The 12,517-nt window shown below is 47.8% G+C and overlaps 1 long non-coding RNA gene across 2 annotated transcripts; it reads right to left on the reverse strand.

Moving 5' to 3' along the window:
- Positions 1-330: 330 nt before the first annotated feature.
- LOC132649257 (uncharacterized) lies at positions 331-3,623 on the reverse strand. Of its 2 annotated transcripts, none has more exons than XR_009587695.1 (4): positions 3,513-3,618; positions 2,983-3,133; positions 703-827; positions 331-609 (listed from the first exon to the last, which is right to left on the reverse strand). It is a non-coding gene; the product is annotated as an uncharacterized LOC132649257 (long non-coding RNA). The 2 variants fall into 2 exon arrangements; XR_009587696.1 differs by having other exon boundaries at positions 332-609; positions 2,983-3,025; positions 3,511-3,623.
- Between the last annotated feature and the right edge of the window lie 8,894 nt (positions 3,624-12,517).

The following is a 12,517-nucleotide window of genomic DNA, read 5'->3' on the forward strand; positions in this document are numbered from 1 at the left end:
ATGATTGTGAGCCAGAGTTGGAGTCTGGGGACACAAACCCAGGCCTTCTGCAGGAGTAGTAAGTGATCATAACCACTGAGCCATCTCACCAGGAACAGAAGACATTTTTATAGGAAAGAAAACGGAGATAAAGGGCCTGTTACATAACCCTGTGATGGGGATGGCAGTGCAGAGGTCGGTATGCATGAGCCCTACTCATACATACATGCAAACATACATGGACTGTCACTCATATGCACACACAGATACACACACACACACACACACACTATTATTTATGCAAAAAACCCAGAGGGCATCAGTGTGTGGCAGATACTGTGTAATGTTAAGATCTTTTTATTTATTTATTTATTTATTTATTTATTTATTTATTATTCATTGTCTTGTTTCAAGTTACATGTGAGGATCCTGATACAAGAACCCAAAACGTGCTTGATAGTTTTACGTCAGCTTGACACAAGCTAGAGTTGCCTGAGAGGAGGGAGAAAATGGCTCTATACAATGGAGTTGGAGGCTGGCATGGTAAGGCAGTCTCTTAACTGGTGACTGATGGGGAGGGTCCAGCTCATTGTGGGGTGGTACCATCCCTGGGCTGGTGGTTCTGGGTCTCTAGGAAAGCAAAATGAATGAGCCGTTAAAAGCAAGACAGTAAGCAGCACCCCTCTATGGCCTCTGCATCAGCTTCGGCCTCCAGGTTCCTACCCTGCTTGAGTTTTTGTCCTGACTTCCTTCGATGATGAACAGCTTGGTGGAAGAGTAAGCCAAGTAAACTCTTTCCTCCTCAGCTTGCTTTTTGGTCATGCTGCTTCAATGCATCAATAGAAACCCTAATTAAGTAAAAATAATAAGAAAGATAGGAAAAATAAATGAGCTAGTTTCATATTTTAACTTCAAAAGCCTATTTCTAAAGCATATAAATCAAGAGAAATACATTTCCTAGACATATTGTAAACAAAAACTACTAAAAAAACACTAGAATATTTTGATGGTGAATTTTTGTGTTTGGGCTTGTGTGCACTGTGGGATAGCTAGAATAAACCCTTCTCCTAGGTGTGTCTGTGACTCGGAACTGTAGACCAACTACCCACCTAGAGGCCACACCCACCGAGGGCCTCACAGGAGCTTTAGGTGGAGAAGGAATACTGCCCGTTTTTGCCTGCAAGGCCACTGAGACCACCTCACCTCCTCTTTCTTTCTGGGTTAAATATCAGAGCGTTCCTCTGACTGACATAGGGAAATGGGTACAATGCTGTCAGCAATGACTGGGACAACTGCCGTGTCCACCAGAGATTTTTCTCTCCTGCTTACATGTTGTACTGAATTCTAGCGTGTATCTGTTCATCAAAGTCAGGGTCAGGGTAAGGAAAGCTCCTTCCAGGAGTCTTTGGAGTTTCTTCCACATTCTGGACGAGGATGTGTGGCTCGAGACAAGCTTTTCTACCCAGATTCCACGTGCTTTTGCAGCCCCATCTGACGAGGCAAAAATCAAAATCAACCACAGTTTTTCAGGAGCCTTTTATTCAAAGGCTCCTGGACAAAAATCACGATTTTTGCAGGTTGAGAAATAGATCTCATACATAAGAACAATTATTTATAGAAAAAAAAATGTTAGAACAACCATTTATAAAAGATGAAATGTTAATAGTTGGCTGTCTCTATTTTCTCTTCAAGCCTACTGTCGTGTGTGTGTGTGTGTGTGTGTGTGTGTGTGTGTGTGTGTGTGTAACTCTTTCAGAAGGTTTTCTGGAACATCTGTATGGGAAGAGAGCTAAGACATGGGTGACAGTTCTCTGAAAATATAAGCAGAGCACAAGGCAAGAGATTTCAACAGGCAGAACCCAGTGTGATGCTACCGTGAGGAGTGTTCTGACATCAAGGCCACTGGTGAAAGGGGGAGTGGATGAAAATGGCCACCATAGACACACGTTGGGTTACTTTGATGTCCCATGGTAAAGCTGCTTGGGAAGGATTAGGCCATGAGGCCTTCAAAGAAGAGGCCTGTCAGTGGGCTTAGGCTAGTTCTGAGGATTCAAAAGACAAAGCTCTTTCCCTTTCTCTCTTATACTCGAGACTCAAAAGTGACCTTTCAGCACTTCTCTAGCCTCATGCCTACCTGCTTGTTACCATTCTCCCCGCAACGATGGTTGTAGACTTTAGCCTTGGGAACCAGCCAGTATAATGTAGTTTTCCCCTATACATTCATCATGGTGTTTTGACGTGACAGTAGGTTAGAAACTCAGACAGCAGGAATGAGCCTCCTCAGTAAGTGATACTGGAAGGGAAATACTCAATTCCAACAGGGAACCAAGACTCAAGTCCTCATTGGGATAGCCTTGTGTGTGATGCTTATTACCAGGGTCGGGCAGAGCAGGCTGCCATATAGGACACATTCACGGCTAGCTACAGGCACAAAATGTGGCCAAAGAAATGGACACCAGACAAGTTAATAAGCTGTCACAAAGGACCGTGTTCCCACTGGCCATGGCCAGCAGCCTCAGAGAAAAGCGAGATCAGTTTGGTCAGTGGGTGGACAATAAGATCAGGCCTCAGAAACTCACCCTCCTCACAAGCACGTTCATAGTAGACTCAAAATGACTTCACCTGACTGATTCCCGAAGATTAGACCCCTTCATTCCTGTCAGCTGGTCTGGCCTTGCTGACTCAAGGACCAGCTCCCGACGTGAAAGGTGGGCAAGAGAGCATTGCAGATGCCTCACTCAGGAAGACTGCATGTAATACCACTGGCTGTCATCTGTAGCTACATGGCAGTCAGGTCTCCTTCTAACCCTGACCCTAAAGATGGACACTTAGCACAAAGAATTCCAAAGGCTACTACTGGTCTTGTCGGGGAAGTAACAGCCCACAGCCCTGTCATGCCCAACTTATCTATTTATTCTAGAGAGAACAACCATGTAAATTTACTCAATTAAAATCAGGAACCCACACACACCGGGATACGAAATGTATACCATTTTGTCATACCTGGATGGAGCAGCAGCTGCACTTGGGCCCTGAAGGAAGAAGGCTGTGAAGACAGAGACATAGATGGTCCCAGATCAGCCCAAAGCCTGGCTACAGCAGAGAGGACGAGGCTCCTGGGAAGGATGTGGCTTCTCTTCCCCACAGACACACCCTGTGTGAGCATCGCAGGACAGGAGAAGGTTTTCCAGGAAGCATCCAAGTGCTGCACAGCAGGAAGCACCCGAAGACAGATCTTCCCCTGGGTACCCTTGCCCTACCCCCACCCTGCCCCCAACTCTCCTCTGCAGAGGAATTTTGCTTCTCCTGCTTGTCCATTACCCCTCTCCCCACCCAGCAAGCTCATCCTTTCTTCTCAACAGTCTAACTGGAATCTCCTCTGGACACACACTCCTCCTTCCTCAGTTTCTTGCTCTTTTCTCCTCCCCCTCTTTCTGCTTTTCTTCTCTTGGTATGTCCCACTTGGCCCTCTTCTCCTCCCCTCCCTTCCTCTGTCTGTGCCTCTTTACCCCTGTTTTACGGGGTACACACACTTGTCTGCATTCTGTTATTGATGATGTTGATGGGAGTTAGGGCGCAAGCTAGTGGAGACCACAAGCCATGGAGAGATGCAGTTCTCTCTGGGGTGTGAAGCCAGATGGCTGCCTCTTCAGAACAAGGTTGCTGTGTGGCTGACTTCCCTGCCCGGTGCGCAGTGCGGGGGAACTATGAATTTAAGCAGTTGGGGAGCTAATTTAGGCAGGACTCACACACTGCAGGGAGATGAAGGGTGCAGAGCTTGCAAGCTGCTTGCTGGAGGTTGCTGACAGCTAACAACAGGTTTGGGAGCACACAGCCTCTTCCAGCTCTGGGCTGGCTTTCTCCTGAGACTAATTGGCCACACCAGGCTGAACACAGACCCGTGGTTTAGCTGCCACAGAGCCAAGCCTGTTCCTCAGACCTTGGAAAAAGACACAAGCAAAGACTTTGTTAATGTGACAGAGAAGGGCTTCCCAAGAGCTGCCGTGTTGTTCCATAGCTCTTCACCTGATTCCTTCCATCTTAGTCTATGCTCCTTTTAGCCAAGCCTTCCTCCATCCTCTCTCCTCCTTCCTTCCCTCTCTAGCCCCTGGTCTCATCCTCTGCTCTCTGCTTCTGGCTCAACTTCCCCAAAATTAACTTAAGGAAGATGCAGTGAAAAAAAGCTCCTTCTAGGGTCTCAGGCATCTTAGGCTTCATGTCCTATAAATGGGTGCAGCATGCGAGTGGCAAAGGGCCTTGAAAAAGCAAAGATCAAAGACACAAGAGAATGTTGGTGGCCACACCTATTCTGTTTCCCTCTGGACTCTATTTTTTCACGTTTTGTTGGTCCTGCTCTGGAGGTTGTTTCTCCTTTCGGGGGCGGCAACAGCGTAAACTGGGAAACAAGTGATTAACCTGACTCCTCACCCCTCCCAGGCCCTTCTTCTGTGCTTACTAGAGAACTGTGGGTGCGTTCTGGGGCTGATCTTTGCTACATGTGGGTGATGGCTCTCCAAGGGCTATGGCCTTATTTTCATAGGGTTCCCATGCTGGTGAGGTTCCACAGAGTCTACAGGATCACACGTCTCTCACTGAACTGTAGGTCAGTTTCACTCAAGGCTCTAGTGTGGCGTTGATGCTCTTGTTAGCCTGGGCATCATCCTGTGGTCCTGGGGTCCCTTTGCTCTTGGTGTCCTCCAGGAACCACAATACATGGAGGGGTGCGTGACTGAACGTGACAGTGCTGCCAGCCAGTCTCCTCAATCTCAGCCTCCACACCGTCACCCTGCAAGGCTCCGGATCAGAAGCGGAGTCCTCCAGGGAAAACAGGAGGTCCTCCCATATGCCACTAAATGGCGTATCACTGTCTCCTCAGAATTGTTCTTGGTTGTCGTAGGTCTCCGTGGCATCAGTCTTCATCAGCTTTAGAGCTCACCTCTTGTGTCCATGGTAACATGAACAAGGGCAGCATCACAACTGCCCCCTCAAGAAGTAAAATACAATGTAACAAGTTAGGAGGATTTTCCTGTGTTTGGTGGGGTCTGTATAAGGAATGCTGCTTCCAATGAGGCAAAGAGCACAGGCTGCTGCTGGGCTTGACAGGCTACCCCACTGATGGGCCTGGTCAGGCTATAGCACTGAACCACAGTGTCCCTGGAAAGAGGTCCTGTTGCCACTGAAAGGATGCCTGTTACTGTGTTTGTTGTGACTGTCCTGAGTTTTGTGGGTTACGTGGACCTGTTGGTAAACACACTTAGTGTTCTTGGTTCCTTCTGGAACTTGTGGACTATGTGCAGGTCTGTATTTATGATCCCGTGTTAAATTTTGCACAGAGCATAGTGTCTTCAGTTCAAATCAGATGAAAAAGAATAATTCTGGCTCCAAGCAGAGAACCCTTGCTGATAACATGGACTCCATGCTCATCTGGCTGGGAGGATAAAGTCACAGTTCCAGGCAAGGTCCTGAGGCCTTTCCAAGGATGTTTCTCCACCACATCCCTCTGTCTCTCCATGTTTCCCTCTCTCACTGTGTGTGTGCATCTCTGTATTCTTTTCTGAGTGTAGTTGTTCACAGAGCCATAGATAACCCCCAGAATCCACTTTTCTTTAGTCTTTTACCTTGACATTTTTTTAAATATAATTTGATTTTATTCTCTGTGCATTGGTATGAAGGTGTCAGAATTCCTAAACTGGAGGTATAATCAGTTGTGAGCTGCCATATGGGTGCTGGGAATTGAACCCGGGTCTTTTGGAAGAGCAGACAGTGCTCTTATACACTCAGCCATCTTCCCAGCCCCCACCTTGATTTTTAAGAAACAATCTCTTAGCAAGTTCTGGGGCTCACCTCGACGCCTTCCTATGCTCTTAGAGAGTAGGGCTTTTTCCCAGTATGCTGGTGGACTCTATGCTAGTGGTTCCTTGGTCAAGAGCATAGGTCCTTCCTCATGATTTATATGTCATGAGGAAGGACCTAACTCATGACATACACTTTGCTGAGCCATCTCCCCCACACTGTCCCCTAGTTCCATGATTGTTACTCTTTGTCACAGTCATGAGCTGGCTGTTCCTTAGAATGTAGAACTCTTCAGAAGGCCAAGTCCCCAGATTGGCAGTTAAGCTGTGTCTGTCCATCTGTGTCAATGTGACATTGGCCTTTGTCCTGACCAAAAGATGATGACCCAAGGTGAAGAACACTAAGAAACTGCCTGCCTGTTGGTCAGAGCTGTCACCAGAATACTGGAGCTCTAGCTGGGCTGGGTCAGCTCAGTGCTGGCCTTCTCATTCTTAACAGGAATTGTCTCTCCTGAGGCTCTGAGTGGGCTCTGATCCTGTCTCTCTGAGCTTCAGGAATAATGAGTTACCATGGAGCCCACTGACACTTCTCATTTTGAGAATTCTATTGGTTTTATTTTTCTAGTTCCTGACTTCTTTATGTGTTTGTGTCTGCTGAAAGAGACCCAAGCTACACATCGTAAATTGAAAGCACCCACAATTATACCAGGTCCAGAAGAGATGCCTACCCTTGCAGGAGACCAAGTCTCCACGTAAAATTGGTAAAATGCTTGTGTGTAGCTCAGCTGCAGAGGGCTGGTTCAGCATCGGGCAATTGTGCTCTGGATCTAGCACTATACAGCTGGAAGAAGAAGGCAGATCTCTGTAATCGACTCTTGGAGGTGGAGGCAGAGGAGTAGGAGATTAAGGTCCCTCTTAGATATGAAAGAAATTCACCTTTCATGATGTGCTACAGGCCCTGTGTCAAAGAACAAAACAACCGAAAAACCTTCAGAAACAAAAATCATTCCACAAAAGTGCAAATGATATTTTATGTTTCCCTTTACTATTGAGGTAGGTATGTGGTGTGTGTGCATGTGTGTGTGTGTGTTTGCATGTGTGTGCTAGCTCTTGCCTGTGTACCTGTGCACAGGTATGGATATGCGTGGGGCCCTCTGTATTTCTCTCTCTCTCTCTCTCTCTCTCTCTCTCTCTCTCTCTCTCTCTGGATTTACTTGTCTCTGTGTGTACACTTACATTCATTTTGTTGAAGCCCCGGGAAAACCTCAGTGTTTGTTCCTCAGACACACTCACTTTGTTTCTTGAGACAGGCTCTCTCATCTGTATCAGGCCTCAGTTATTTGGCTAGGCTGTATGGCTGGACGCGAGGCCCAGGAACCAACAGGTCTCCAGCTTGCCAGTGTTGGGAATCCAAACAAATGCCGCCAGAACTGCTTGCTGAAGGAGGGGAGACGGAAGTCAGAGCCTTGCCGGCCCAGCACTTTACGAAGCCTCCTCAGGCCACCTGTACTTCGTGTTTTCCTATTCCCCTGCTTCTCTGATGTCTTCCTGTATCTCCCAGTTTTCTGGGTGGGTCTGTGCAGACTGCAGGACAGCTGCAGTGGGGACATCTGAACTGAGCCACCTTCTCTGGCCCCTGGCTGTTTTAATGATCTGTAGATATTTAACTCTGGAGTTGGCAGCTCTTGTATCCCTGGGGTCTCCTTTTCATTAACCCCTCCCAGAAAATGTGTGTTTTGTTTCCCCCAATCCAAGCTCTGGGACCTGTGGTTCTGATCTTGTGAGGCTTTCTTTAACTCCTTCTTCCTATACTACTCATGTTAGACTCGTCAAGAAGCCAATGCCCAGCTTCCTATGCCGTTTGGCAACGTGGGTTTCTATCCATGCAGTTGATTGGTTATAAAAATCAGTAATCATTTGTTTGCGCATTACTGGCAGAAGGGAACATTTGCTGGTGTCATAATTCTGCTACTGTAACATCTAGCACCTTTGAATGCCTAGCGTTGACCTAGCACAGAGCTGGCAAGGCCACTGCAAAGAGGAAGTGCTTTGCACCAGCAGTTCAAGTGGCCTCACAGCACAGAAGGGAACTCATCTTGATAAACCGCAGGGGAAGGTTTCCACTCCTGTGTGCTGTGCCAGCCAGATAGGTCCTCTGCCCTGAAGCTCAGTCAGCGCTGCCTGGCTCCTTGTAACCTGGTCAGTTGTCTAGAGAGTCTGGGATGCTCAAAGGAATGTCTGTGAGCAGATGGAAGGCTGAGAAGATGTTTAGTGCGATTTGCATGTCAGGAACATGAAACTGAGAGTTTAATTGGCTGGTATTACTAATGCAGCCCCCAGGTGGAAAAGAATGCTGCCCAGAAGCTTGGGAGCTCTTTCAGGCCGGTGACACACGTGACACACATGTACTTAGTAGAAGGTTTAGAAATAGAGTCAGTGATTTTTTTGAGATTGTGGAACAGATGCAGCAGTTACTAGGAGCCAGAAAGAGGACAGAAAGAATTTAACCTGACAGCCTTGGGCTGTCAGAGCAGAGTCTGCTCCAGAAGCTCTTTGCATCTGCATTTGGAAACCCACCCCTAAGTCTTCTGGGTCTGGGGCAGGATGCTGGACTATAACCCTTGATCACGTCCGGACACTGGCTCTCCAGCAGTGAAGAGCTGCGCAGCCCTGTGACCATGCTGCAGGCCTGACAGGTCTGCCACCTTTAGAACCAGCCTCCAATAAGACATGGGTGTCCTGGCCAAAGAGCAGCTACAAGCACCAGTGCCAAAGCCTCGGGTGGACTGGCTCCAGAAAGTGAAGAGAACTCAGGGTTAGAAGTTCCTGGCTGGGAAGAAGTGTCCCGGGATTTCCTGTTCACTTGGGATTAGATATCAGTTTTCCTTCAAGGAGAAGTGACGAGTCAGCATGAAAAATCAAACAAGCATTTAATAAAGTAAAGGACTTTCCATGTCAGCCTGAAAAGCCTTGTTTCAGATATGAAGGCATTGACACTGCTCCAGTTTTACTCAGTCTTGAGTAGGAACACTGGGCGGGAAATGAACTCACAGCGTCCATTACGCTGAGGCATTGTGGGCAAAGCCCCCAAACAAAGCTAAGAGCTACTGCACTGTGGCCCTCCTGGAGGTGAGGAGGTTAGCCTAGAAGTTTACCCTGCTGTTCTTCACTGATTCTGGCCATGCGCTTGCTGTTCAGCAGATACACCTGATGACACAAAGATCAAATCCAAACAGTTACACAGGAGCCATCCACTTCAGTGCTGCAGGGTAAAAATCACACTTCTTATAGGTTGAGAAATAAATCTCACACGTGAACAATCATCAAAGATGAAAGGTTAATGGTTTTCTCTACTTCTTATGCCTCATATCGTGTGTGTGTGTGTGTGTGTGTGTGTGTTCATGTGTATGAGTTTCACATGTGTTTTCTGGAACACTTGCATGTGTTCTGCCATGCGTGACTAGTAAGGCTCAAATGTCGTTTTTACGTTGCTTTCTGAGAACCATCTTAAAGTTGGAGGTTGGAAATTATTCCAGTCATCTGCACAGGGATGGAAGTGGGCCTGTTCCTTCAACCTCCACAGAGGGGAGGCTCACGGCGCTGTGCAAGGCTTTTCTGTGGTTGCTAGATATGAATTCACATCATCTCACTTGCATAACAAGCACTTGGCCTCGTGAGCTCTGACCCATGCCACAAGAAGGGAGGTTCCAATGGCTAGATTCTCACCTCATGTTATTTCTCAGGAGCCTAAAGTAGTCCACAGAGCACATGGAGCAAAGACTCTGCTTGGTGGTCAACCTCCCATTGCAGTTCTGGAGGAGACGCGCTACAAGCTGGAGGGTGGAAGTGTTCCCTATGGAGTTTGTAGGACTCTTGAGAGCATACGAACTGAGGAAGACCATAGGTTATTACCAATTTCCTGCCATACTGAGAAGTGAGGGAGAGCAGGAAGGCTAGCCAAAAATGTCTACATTGACTTGTGTTAAGATCTGCTGTGTGCATTTGCTGGCTCAAAGGGACACACAAATGATCATGTCCTTCACTGAGCAAAGTTCCCAAGGCAGATGAGGCTCGGTACCTGAGAGATGTTGAAGGAAGTGGCCTGGCCTATTGAATGGTGTCTGTAATGGATCTGTAACCTTTTTTCACAGGAACACAATTCCCTCACATTACCTCAGGTTAGGCAGCCTTTGCCCTGAGAGGAGATGGGCAGATATATGCCTCAGGATCTCTGCTTCCAGTGTCCTCAGACCAAATATCCTGGTCCTCAATGCTGTTTCACCATGACAGGACACAGATAATGAGTTATCAGTTGCCCAGAGTTTGCCATTTCTAGCACCTCAAGGGTCTCATAAGCCAGGTTGGGAAGATCTTTCCTCGATGCTTAGAAGGGTTTCCCAACCCCAGGAGTTCACTGAGAGCACACTTCCTAGATACCATGGTCCTTTGCACTGAGTTATGCTCATGTTCATATCATATGTCTGGGAGAGTTAAGGGCTCCCTCTCTTTGCCTTGTGCTTGAGAATCAAAGGTAAGCTGCGGCCTACCTCTTTGATCTCAAACCTTCTGCCTGTTGCCAGATTCCCCATCATGGAACTGTGGACCCCAAATTACATGTTTTCTCTTAGAACTTGCCTTGGTCACAGTGTCTTGTCATGGCAATAGATTAGAATAAGGGTAGGAATGATGGGCCAATTCAGTAAGTCGGTGCTTGGTGTCTCTCTGCCCCAAGTTCCTGTCTCACGGGCCCTAGAGCAGCCAGAAAACTTTCCAGGAAAACAAGAATCAAGTCCGGAATATGATAATCCTGATGAGTCAGTCCACTGTCACTGCCCCTAGGGATGATCAATGTAGCCGACCATAGTGACTGGGTTTTGGCTACAGTTGTGGAAGTGTTATTTCAGACAAATTGATAAGCTGCCACTAAGGCCAGCAACCTCGGCAGAAGAATGAGCTCAAGTTCACTGGTGTGTTACACCAAGGTCAGGCACTGGAAACTCATCTTCCACACCAGATTCATGGTATCCAAATGATACACACAGCTTAGACCCTCGCATTCCGTCTGCCGGGCAGCCCACATGATCCTCCTGTCTGAACCTGCCCTGCCTTCACCAAGCCCTCCTGCCTCCCTCCCCACACTCTGGCCACATCCTCTGCTGTTTGCTTCTATCCCAACTTCCTCAGAATCCACGTAATGGGGGATGCGTGGGGCTCTTCCTTCTAGGGTCACACACACCTTCTGGTTCATGGCTTACACACGATGGTGGCACAGCGGCAGCCTTTAAAGAGCAAAGATGTGTTGCACTCCTCTGAAGACTCCATTTTCCATCTCTCACGGTGTCTTACTGGGACACCAGTAAGGAGGTTGTGCCTTCTTTCTTTGGGGTGAGGAGACAACAGCATAAACTGCTAAGCTGGTGACAAGTCTGCCTCCGCACCCCCTCCCAACCCCTCCTGTTGTTATAAGAGGCTCTGTGTGCTCCCTGGGACCAGTCGTTACTGGACGTAGGAAAAACTGATGTTTCTTCCAAGCACACGCCCCTGCTGTTTTCATTCTCGGTGTTTCTGTACTGTGCAGAGTCAATGGTGTCCATGGGCTTGTGTATTCACTCAGACCTCTTGTGGTGTTGCTGTTCTTGGTAACATCCTGTGGTCCTGGGTCCTGTTGCGGTTGGTGTCCTCCAGTAAGCACAGTACGTCGAGGGATGTGTGACTGAGCGTGACGGTGCTGCCAGTCCCCACAGTCGCAGCCTCCACACCATCATCCTGTGGGGCTGCGTTCCCAGACCAGCTGGTGTCCCTCAGCCTGTGTGAGTCAGGTGAGCCGGACTAGACGTGCCCTCAGTACGGCTTTCTTCATTTGCCTCCTGCGCTTTTCTGTCAGCGGATGCCAGGAATGTGGACAGGGCAGGTTCCCTCCCTGGCCTCCTTAGGAGTGCAGGGAGGGGTGGAAAATGTGCAGGGCCTGTGAGAAAAAGAATGTTAAAAACATGCTGTCTTTCTGCAGGTGTGTGGCCACCCTTCCTTCTGTTGAAGATACCTGTGGTTGCCTCAGCCATAGGAGAAATAGGTCTTTTAGACCCATGAGAGGGCTTCTTCTGCCATGTCTCTAGAAACACATATTGTCCTCAGAGGTGGATTTGGACAGGGTGGAGCCTGTCTTGATGTATTCTGGAGGCAAACCTGCCTTCCAGACATCCATGAAGGGATATGCCTCCTCATTGTGCCCCACCTCCTCAGATGGGGAATGGCACCTCCACATGGTGCTAGAAGTTAAAAAAAAAAAAAAAAAAAGAACAGAAGCAGGAAGCAATTTTAAGGTGTTTGGGCCCTGCACTGTGAAACTCATAGCTATCTCAATCATTGTAATGATAAATGATTGGTCAGGGATACAAATCCCAAAGCAGTTATGACAAAGCATAAGATCAGAACTATAAATAAGTAGACGCTAAGAGGGTGAAACAAAGGCCAAAGAAGCAAAGAGCTGGGGGCTTTGAAAGGACGAAAAATCCAAGAAACTCATGTCCTGAACTTTCTGGAGAGAAGACACAAATTAATAAAATTGAAGACAAGGAAGAAACAAGTAGGATCCACGGGAGCCCTAGTGGGGTTGAGGTGAACTGACAATCCTGAAAGCGATTACCAGATTCACAGACAGGCATCAGGCTGACCTAAGAGGTTATCAAACCTGCCTCAGCTGCTGTCTTCCTGCTGCTCCACCCTGGGAGCAATGATAAATTCAGTGT

The sequence above is a fragment of the Meriones unguiculatus genome, chromosome 19, assembly GCF_030254825.1.
Source record: "Meriones unguiculatus strain TT.TT164.6M chromosome 19, Bangor_MerUng_6.1, whole genome shotgun sequence".
Taxonomy (NCBI): domain Eukaryota; kingdom Metazoa; phylum Chordata; class Mammalia; order Rodentia; family Muridae; genus Meriones; species Meriones unguiculatus.